We start from the raw sequence: 11,681 nt of genomic DNA, 5'->3' as shown, positions 1-11,681 counted from the left end.
TATTTTCATCTACTTGTGATGTGAATAACCAATCAGAACTCAGGAATGGCCGATTCGCGCGAATACATTCGCAAATGGAAAACAGGCTTTTCACTAATCACAATCGATGGATTATCGGGACATTTGTTTGTCATTGGTCAACTACGTGAATTCTAAATCAAATTGTACTTAAGTTAACAGTTTATTATAGCTAAGTTTTAAACGAAAGAAAACTAATAAATAATGTTGTTCATGTTGAAGTGAAATGTACTCAGCTCAACTTGTTCTTTTATCTGTATAACATAATTATAGTCTGTATATACAAAATCAAATAAGTAAAACATGATTGTAGGCTTATTGCTATTATGTTATAGTATCACTGCCATTAGTGTTATTGTATATATCCATACCTGATTGGAGGATTGGGTCAGATATGATATTCTATGTTATGTTCGTATGTTTAGTTATTGGCATTGGTATAGAGAAGGGAAGGCAATGACGTAACCGCACAAAGTATTGATTTCACCAATCACACAAGCGACGGATTATTTGAACTGTTGATTGTCATTAATCAACTTGCGTTGGCGTATACGTCATTGCATTGCGTCTCTGGTGAGGTACTAAGCATTACGTAATTTGCGTCGATACGTTGCGTCTACGTCTAATGCGTTGCGTCCTGTTTGGAACCAAGGTTTACTAACAGTGGCTTGTTTAGTACTCCTAAGGTGCCTTGCAACGTTTGGTAGTTACATTGGGGCTGCTCATGCTCTTATCTGGACCCCTTACGTTTAACCAGTGAGCGCTGTCTATGTTATTATGTAAAACATACTGGTACAGATAGGTGGTTACTGTACCTTGAGCAATATATTATTTATCTATCTTTATAATTATGATGTTTTGTTTTGCTCATTTATTGTCACGTGCACCCAAACGCTATATGTCGATTAGAGTCAATCATTGTGTTTATTTAATGCAAAATCGTATTTTTATTTTTCATTATCTTTTCTGTGAGTGTACACAGTGACTGATCCCGATATAACATGATTTGTTGTTGGTGACAGTGACTCGATAACAATGCGAACTGACCTCCTACTGCCCTCTCGACGACGACGGATATAACCCATTACTGCCCCTTAATACTTAATCAAGCAACTAATGTCCACGAACGCAAGGGGAAGTCCTTACCCCACCCCATAAAATGTTGGGGAATTAAATTAAACGTGTATGGCAGTCTGATAGGCCTAAATGCGTTTATCATTGTAACATGTGTGCGTAACCTATTGGAATGATTGCTCTTAAAATCAAAATTATTCAATTTTCTTGCATTTTGTGCACAGCACGTAAGTAATGCAAAAAGTCCGTTTTTACAATTGATTTTTCTTTTTTATACGGTATACTATGTGATAAATTGCCCTCATTTTCATAAACTCTAAATGTCGACACACGTGTACATGAAAATCGTGAGCTCTCCAATATTTAATGCAAATTGTATAAAAAACATAGGCTATAGCTAGCTCCTCAGAATGAACAATGGTTCCCAATTGTTGGAAGTTATTTTTGAAACCAATGAGTTCTGATATAAATTCATGTACATGTTTGACGTGCAAAATGTTATGCAGTTTGACATTTTGCCATGCTGAGGTGGAGAAAGGTAAAAATAACACGTACAAACCCGCCACTACGGATTACAATTATTTAAAACTATATACAAATTAAAAAAAATTTAAGAACAACTTTAAACAATATCACAAATCTTATTAAAAAAACATTGATAACTATCGAAAAAAAGGCCAATGGAATTATCCCTCACAATTATTTAAAAGTAAACTGATGCGAGAAATAAATCCATTTTTTGTAGCAAAAAGGAACAGATAAAAGATTATATTTAGAATTACGAATACGAAAGCTTTAACATGAAAGGAGAACACGAGATAAAATCACAATTATACACGAAATTCAAACATTTAAACAGGAACTGAAGATCAAAAACGGAACGACGAGAAACAATTATTGTGTTTATTTATTGGAAAATTATTTTTATCTTTTATTATCTTTGTTGTGAGTGTACACAGTGACTCCCGCTTCATTCAATGAATGATAGCTTAATCAAGCCACTAATGTCAATGGGAAGTCCTTACCCCACCCCCTAAAATGTTAGGAAAAAATATATGTGTATATGGCAGTTTGATAGACTTAAATGCGTTTATCATCATGTGTGCGTATACTATTGGAATTATTGCAATTTTATACTGCGTACAACACGCAAGTAATGCAAAAAGTTTGTTTATACAGTTGATTTTTGTTTTATATTCTATTGTATCTTATAAATTGCCTTTATTTTCATGAACTCTAAATTTCTACACACGTGCACATCGTGAGCTCTCCAATAGGCAAATTTAATGCAAATTGTATAAAAACAAATAGCTCCTCAGAATGAACAGTGACGTCATTATTTGGCCACCTGAATGTTAAAAAATAGGATTTGTTCAGTTTGTCATAGATCACCATACTCAACAGAGCGCATATCGCTTATTATTGCTCAGAAAATTATCTTTTTCATGGGTTACCACGTCTGAAAATTTAAATAACGTGGTTGCGCCCAATGTGTCATCTTTGTTTACTCGTACCATTCTCTCCGCTTTGACATAATAATTAATACACAACGTATACAATAATATACAAATAATAGTAATACTCTGACGTAAGAGTTCAATAGTATGACTATTGGATATCAACCCACAATCCTGCAATCAAAATGACAAGAGTCTATGCAGATGTGCTGTAAGAATATATAGGGGGAAATGTATGACAATTTCGTGTATATAATATTGTGTAATAATACAGATGCTAATTTCAATAAGACAAAAAAAAAACAGCCACTGGGTCCTAGGCATATATTTTACAAATCTATAAATAAGCAAATTCATAGACAATCACTGGACTTTGCCACGTAGGTTGTTTATCGATACGCTAAGTATTTGTCAATATTGTAGCATACCGGTACGCAAACAAATGTTAAAATGCGATCACTGATAACTTGCGATTTCAAACATAACTTCTGCTTACAAAATGTTTGATTGCTTTCTATCTCTTAAACATAATCAACAAGTCTGACATGGTGACATGTTTTTTCATCAAGTTCACTAGGTATGTATAACTTATATTACATTTAGTTTACGTATTACGTAATCAATCATCTTATTCTTAACATAGGCACGGGTCTAAAGTAGGCCTAATGAAAATGTACTACCTTTTCACCGGTAAAATGTTCATCTGTGCGAATCGTAGAACAATTGTTGTGCCACTAAAGTTCTTTGGTACGTCATACCATCGACAACAATGACGAAACTACAGCTACTAACTCTCCTTCATTAATGACGGATAGCTCGAACTACTAGTATCTAGATTGAACAGCGAAGGATTGTGGTCTAAAATGTTAGCGGGGGGAGGGGGAGGTTAAACTTTGATAGCACTTTTGTTTGTTCTATCTGTGTATTTCTATGTGCCCGTAATGGAATAGCAAATGTAATTTTTTCATTTTACATTATTGTGGGTTTTTTTTTTTTTTTTGCTTATTTTTAAATTTAATGCCTAATTTTTGTAATTACGCTAATAGCATAATAATGACTTATTGTGATTACAATCACTAAATGATCTGTATAATTGCGATGCATTAATAATTCAAACAAATTCAATCCAGTTAGTCGGCCCTGAATTATCTTGACTTGGCCTTGAGTCGACTTAGTCTCGCGTAAACTCAGCCCTAAATAACGCGGCCCCTGTCAATTCAGCCCCAAGTTAACGCGGCCCTGCGTCAACTCGGCCACAAAATAATCGATAAACTCGGCCTTAACATGGTATGAAACTCAAATTAGGTCTATAAATTATTCCCCGATTTGGTATATTAATGATTGCATAGATTTCAAAAGCAATTTGTAAATTGTCTTGGATCAGGCTGCTTCACTAAATAGATTCTGAATTTGATGACACAATAAGAATGTAAGAGCATGCAAGATCGAAATATTTTGTACCAAATGCAACAATTTTTTAAATTAATGTTGACAATTGTTTTAAATTGAATGTATAGCAGCACAAAAACATAATGTTGTAGTAGTAAAATCTTCTATTTTCTTAGCAAATATAATCCTCTATAAATGTTACTGGTTCTGAATGGTCTATCCAGTACGAAAGCCCGAAAGTCTAAAATAAGTACAGTTACTTTAATTCTTTTGTACAAAATCACTAATTCGGAATAGGCTAGGTCACTTATTGTTTTGTTAGATTGGCATACGGAGGCTTTGTTTGTTTTTTTAACAGACAATTGTTAGAGCCGGGGTTGAGAGTAGATAAAAAGAATCACCAACCATAGAGCATGTAACTCGCCCGCAACAAAAATCCGGAAACCCGTCTAACAGATACAATATAAAATTACTCCGTTTAACAAACAAGGACATATACATGGCTGCAGTCGCGTTCACAAATTAGTGTTTACCGACAATCCGACCGACCGACCGACCAACCAACCGACCGACATAGTGATCCGCTGTAGAGTCGCATTTGTACGCTACTAACAATCCTGTAGCCTTACCAAGCCTGGTCAATCTTCTTTCGCCATTTAACATTAATTGGAATAACAAACAATGTTAGTAAAAGTATATTACTGAACTATTATTACCAACATAGGTTAAAAATGTGATCAGTCTGCATCTTTGTTTTATATTTCTTACTATCGTTGTTGTGTATTTATTATTATTTTATTTTATAATAAAGTAATAATTAGATTTGGCATGTTGCATTGAAGGTACTTAAACAGGTTGGGAGAGGACCACATCCGATTTTTCACCACTTTTAAAATAAAAAATGGCCGAAAAAATCTTCAAATATGGTGATGTATGGTATCACTGGAAAGCAATTATACACGATCGAATACATTGTTAACACTTATACTAATAGATTAATATTTACAGAGATATCGTACAATAAAACAATAATACAATAAGTCATGTGACCTTAAAAGGTCAAAATATCACTTTTTAAACTTTTCAATTAATAGTTTGATATCATTTTAAAGCCCTTTTCAAGCAGAATTAGTTTTGTATATTTAAAAAAAGAACTTGTATTAGTTGAGTTTTTTTAGAATTCGTAATTCTAAATTGACCGATTCAAAATTTACAGCCACAATGAATAAGTCCATTGACAATCTTTTAGAGCCTCTACTACAAAAAGTCCATTATGAGTGCCATCTCCATTTTCTATTTTCTTCCCAAAATTCATTAGAAGAATGGTTGTAGAATGAAGCTCATCCCAACAATTATTATTTAAAATTCAATATTGTTATATTGAATTGCCATATTGAATTAAAATAGCTTTGATACCACCAAACTTTCGAGTTAAAATCAAAATTGTTAGGCAATTGATTCCGCCTTTAAAATTAAGGTCAATGAAGGTCTCCAGTAGGCCTACATCACGTGGAGGAAACCTTCCTTGAACAAACAAATCAATACATTAGGTGTCACGCTTGCCAGATGATTGTTGTCTGCCGCTTTCCTTGTTTTTTTTTAAATATTTAAATACAACCTTGAAAAAAAATTGGTATATAAGTACTCTAGGTGTTGAGTTATGTTCTGATAATTAGAATAGTTTTTCACAAGATATTTAAGGCAGTGTGCCTATTCATCAAATGTCTCACAATCTTGATTTTATCTTTCATTAAATTCAAACTAAATGATTAGCAATGACTTATATAATGTTATTTAAAATTAACTAATTTTTCTTGTGTTTTGCAGGAAACAGAGAGTGCTTAAATGGCAGAGTCTGAAACTAATCCAGAGTTCACCAAATTGAAGTCTTCTCTCAGCAAATACTTTTGCGGTAAAAGATTGCTTTGGTTGAAGCTTATCTTGTTCGACCACATACCTATCGGAGACCTTACAGAACCAAATGCCATTGGAAATGATCTATTTAATAATCTCGAAGACACTGGATTCATCGCACCTAATAATGTTAATCTCTTATTAGAGATTTCAAAAATATCTAAACTAAAGAATGCTGAAGATCTTGTAGTCCGGTACATTAGGGATAATAATGCTGAAGATGCCAATGATGAAATAATATCATTACAGAGAAAAGAGATGTTTAAAGATTTGCGAAATGTTGGACCAGACGCGTTGAAGAGGGTTATCGCTAATTATAATCTGGCAATGTATGATTACAAAAGCATTTGGGATGTAGTTTTCAGTTTGGAATCTGACCAACGTTTATCGAAAGGACAAGACAAGAAAGATGTGTTTGATGATCTACTTCGACAGATTGTATGCCATAGAAACGAACCACCCCACAGTGGAAGTCACAAAGGTATAAAACTTCAAACCATCACAACTAACAGTTTATTACATTAATTCTGTAAATAAATGAAAATATTTTTAGGCTATTTTTACTGGATTGATGTATTAAATTACAATTTATTTTGGGATATTAACATTTTTATAGGACGTAGCGAGTATGAACATATTGATGGTAAAGCATCAGGTTCTACTAAACGACCAGAAGGTAATAGGAATTGATATTTATGAATGTTAACCATTTAATTTCCAACGTTTATCAGACTGACCCAAGAAAAATGTATTTTCAAACTTTTACTACAGCCAATTTTACATAACTAAAATGAACCATCTCGCGGTGGAATGCATAGAAAATCTAATCATACCATCGTAATTAATTGTTTGTTGCTTGAGTTAACATTCACAAAATAATATTACAGTTTTGTTTTAGGTTTTTTAGGAATTAGCGAGGATGATGACGACAAATGTGTAGCATCTAGTTCCAAACGTCGACCAGAAGGTAAAGAACAAAAAAAAGGCTACTAACCATTCATAATCTGAATAATAATTTTAACTAATAATACGTATTAAACATTAAATTATTTATATTTATTCATTCAATCTTTTATTTCGGAATCTCTTGTCGAAGTTAATCCTCCGTGACTTAGGACAGATTATCATACAAGATGTAAACATTATCATTTTTGGCCGCAAAGCATTCAGAAATTTTAAATAAATGTTGCAAACCTGATGCAGAAGGTGGTATAAGCACCATGTCATATGCATACGATAGGTTGTTAAATGTAATATTATTTAACTCACACCCTTCTTTGCTGTTATGATAAGATCATTTATATACATATTATACAGATGGGAGACATCACTCCTCCCTGTCACCATTTGATACATGAAAGTGCTCCGAAAAAGATTTGCCCTATTTAACAATAAAACTTTGAATATTATACCAAGCTTTTAATACTCTCACAATTGGACATGAAGTATCATTAATAATTAGTTTCTTAAAAAGTGTCCAATGGTTCACCCTATCAAAGGCTTTTGAAGCATCGAGGTAGCATACATAGACAGGGCTACCATTACGATAGTAGTATTCAACTATTTGTTTAAAAACATAAATACAAATTTCTGTACCATGGTTAGATTTAAAGGCAAATTGTCTGTCATCAGAAGTTATAGTATCACCAGATAAGAACATACACAGGCTAGGGCAATCGGTCAATAATCATCCTTGCTTGTAATTTCGCCTGACTGAGATTTTACGATAGGTACAAGAATGACATCAGGCATGCCTCTTGGGACCGTACCGTATTTTAAACAAAGGTTAAAACAAATACTGAGTAGTGTAGAGAGTTTTCCACTAGCATATCGCAAGTGTTCACTGGACAGGCCATCACATCCGGCGGACTTACCCAGAGCCAACTTAGATATAATCATTAACACCACGAGGGGAGATAAACAACTAATCATCATAGATAATCTCCTAGTTCATCTAAAATAAATTGCTTGTTACAATCATTTTTAACACAGTTAAATAATGTTTCATAGTGTTCAGTCCAAAGCTTACAGATATCATTATGTCTATAGGATTAGAAGCCTAATCATAATAATAATCTCCGATCATATAGACAGTTTTTACCAGAGTTAAAATCCTAAAAACGTATTTGATATACATTTCTATTTGCTGTACACTCAAAAGAAATACTGTGATACGACGTTGGAATTTAAATGTGGATGCTTGTCGGGAAAATCCTAATAACAGCAACCTCTTGTTTTGGTTATATTTGTATTCTCTAAAAGTTTTCTAGATCTTGCATTTTGACACAAAAGTTATTTTAATGTACAGAAACTTGTCAAAAACTGACTATAATTTCTTTGCCATTGGTATAGGTTATACTTCTTCAAGTAAATTTAAAAAAGAAACGCTCACCATCTCACTGCAAACAATTTAGCTTTCGTTTCATTTTGTCTATCTATCTATTTCTCGCGGAATGCAAAACATTCATTTTATGTTTTAAAAAACATACATTTTATTTTATAAATTTTTATAAATGCAATTATTCATGAATATTGCATGTTTTATCTTGTCATGCATTTCATTTACTTTTTCTTTTCTCTAACAGAAAAAATAGAAGTGTATCTACTAAGTAAACAAAAGACATTTCTGCAAAATGCCAAGAATTTTACACCAGCAACATTCAATTCATTGTACCAAGTCGATATTTCTGAACTATTCACAGAGTTGGACCTACTCAAAGGAAATACAAAAACTAAAGAGAATCAGCCAACAACGTTAAAAGATGTATTGGCTACCATCAAATCCACCCCTGCATGCAAAGTCCTAATAGATGGTGAAGGTGGTATAGGTAAAACGACACTATTAAGGTACATAGCATACAATGCAGGTACAGATAAATCATTTGATGGTAAAATTGTATTTCTGTTAAATATACGAGATTTAGAGAAAGATGAAACAATATTAGATCTCATGGTAAAGCAACTCGACATGGAAGAATTTGAATTAAAAACAAAGATTGTAAAAGGTTCTTCATTCATCAAAGAATTCTTTATAAACCATGATAATAAAATTGTGTTGTTGTTAGATGGATTAGATGAATTAGAATTTGAGAATAAAGATTTTATTCGGCTTTTCAGAAAGGAAAAATTAACGAATAGTGTAGTGATACTGACCTCGCGAACAGAAAACATAGATGCATTCATAAATGAGTGTAATGTGCACGTAAGAGTAAAAGGGTTCAAAGAAAGGAACATTGGAAAGTATATTGACAATTACTTTATGCATTTTGAAAAACCTGACCTGGGAAAATCTCTTAGAGAAAAACTTAGAATTGTTGAATATAATGATCGTTTGTATCACTATATGTCATATTATGAACATGAAGAATTGCGTTCTATGTGCAGAAATCCAATGTTACTTTTAACAATTTGTGTTATGTGGGAAGACAACCAAAATCTTCCTGAGGATAAGTCTGATCTTTTTAAAGAACTGTTTCGAAGTATTTTAAATCAGTTCCTTAAAAAACAACAACAACACAGTTTTATTTCTAAATTTTGTGACGCTCCAGAGGAGTATGTAAATGCTATGATTTGTTTAGGGAGATGTATGTATCATAGCTTAAAAAGAAATCAACTTTCGATAAACAAAAAAAACCTTATAGGTGACAAAAGTATGGTTGATATGGCTCTGAAACTTGGGTTTGTTTATGAAGATGCACCAATTTCAAAGTCCAGCTATGAAGAGAGATATATGCCTCCACACAAGTTATTAGTTGAGTCATTGGTGGGATTTTATTTATACAAACTGTGTGAAAGTGAAGGTATGGAAAACACATGCATTCACGTAAACCCATTACTTGCGCCATTGGATGAAAAAGAATGGAAAGAAATACGAGAAAGTGAGTATTTCAAAATAACAAGGGAGTTTGCCATTGGTTTCCTCGGAGCTGATGCTGGTAAATTCCTAAAGCATTGGATTACAAATGATTTGGCAGCATATCAATCTATTGATAGTTACTTAGAATTGGTGAAAAAACATCATATGGATAATGTTGAACAAACATTGCTTAATGACATATCGAATACAACTTTAGAAATAAAACAACATTTGGAAAACATTTCAAATACATTAGGAATGTTCATTCAGCATGTAAACAAAGACGAAAAAGTTGATAAACATATTTTTATAAATATTCTGAGGAAGTTTCATAACATACGTTATCCTAACGGGTATTTGTGGAGTTTTTTAAATACCATATCATCTGATTGTAAAGGAAGGGTTCTTGCACACATTTTATGTATTTCAACGTATTCTCAAAGGGAGTGTACACTTGACATGAATGATTGGAATCTATCAGGTGCTGAAATGAATGCTATGAGTAGAGAGTGTTCTAAAAATGGAGTTCAGTTGAGATTACATTTCTTAAATATCAGTGGTAATAATCTTAGTGACATTAATGGTACATCACTGCGTTATCTATTGAGTATGATGACTAGCCGGGGTACACTTGACATGCATGATTGTAATATAGGCCTATCAGGAGCTCTAATGAATGCTATGAGTAGAGAGTGTTCTGAAAAAGGAGTTGAGTTGAAATTATATCACTTCATTATCAGTGGTAATAATCTTAGTGACATTGACGGTGCATCATTGGGTTATCTATTGAGTATGATGACTTGGGAAGGTACTCTTGACATGCATGATTGTAATCTATCAGGTACTGTAATGAATGCTATGAGTAGAGAGTGTTCTGATAATGTAATTAAGTTGAGAATAAATCACTTCAATATCAGTGGTAATAATCTTAGTGACATTGATGGTGCATCACTGTGTTATCTATTGCGTATGATGACTACTAGGCACAGTACATTTGAAATGAATGATTGTAATCTATCAGGTGCTGTGATGAATGATATGAGTAGAGAGTGTTCTGATATAGGAGTTAAGTTTATATTAAATCTCTTAAATGTCAGTGGTAATAATCTTAGTGACATTGATGGTACATCACTGTGTTATCTATTGAATATAATGATTGAGCACAGTACACTTGACATGCATGATTGTAATCTTTCAGGTGCTGTAATGAATGCTATGAGTAGAGAGTGTTCTGATAATGGAGTTCAGTTGAGATTGAAGGACTTCAATATCAGTGGTAATAATCTTAGTGACATTGATGGTACATCACTATGTTATCTATTGAGTATGATGACTTTACTGCGTATACTTGACATGCATGATTGTAATCTATCAGGTGCTGTAATGAATGCTTTGAGTAGAGAGTGTTCTAATAATGTAATTACGTTGAGATTAGATCACTTCAATATCAGTGCTAATAATCTTAGTGACATTGAGGGTGTATCACTGTGTTATCTATTGAGTATGATGACTTTGGGAAGTACATTTGACATACATGATTGTAATCTATCAGGTGCTGTAATGAATGCTATGAGTAGAGAGTGTTCTAATAACGGAGTTAAGTTGAATTTATATCACTTAAATATCAGTGGTAATAATCTTAGTGACATTGATGGTGTATCACTGTGTTATCTATTGAATAGGATGACTGTGCTGGGTAACCTTGACATGCATGATTGTAATCTCTCAGGTGCTGTAATGAATGTTATGAGTAGAGAGTGTTCTAATAACGGAGTTAAGTTGAATTTATATCACTTAAATATCAGTGGTAATAATCTTAGTGACATTGATGGTGTATCACTGTGTTATCTATTGAATAGGATGACTGTGCTGGGTAACCTTGACATGCATGATTGTAATCTCTCAGGTGCTGTAATGAATGCCATGAGTAGAGAGTGTTCTGATAATGGAGTTAAGTCTGAATTAGATCACTT

This window comes from Antedon bifida, chromosome 2 (genome assembly GCF_963402885.1).
Source record: "Antedon bifida chromosome 2, ecAntBifi1.1, whole genome shotgun sequence".
In the NCBI taxonomy this organism is placed as follows: domain Eukaryota; kingdom Metazoa; phylum Echinodermata; class Crinoidea; order Comatulida; family Antedonidae; genus Antedon; species Antedon bifida.
The sequence above is the reverse complement of the archived record's forward strand: the minus strand, read 5'-3'. Positions refer to the sequence as shown.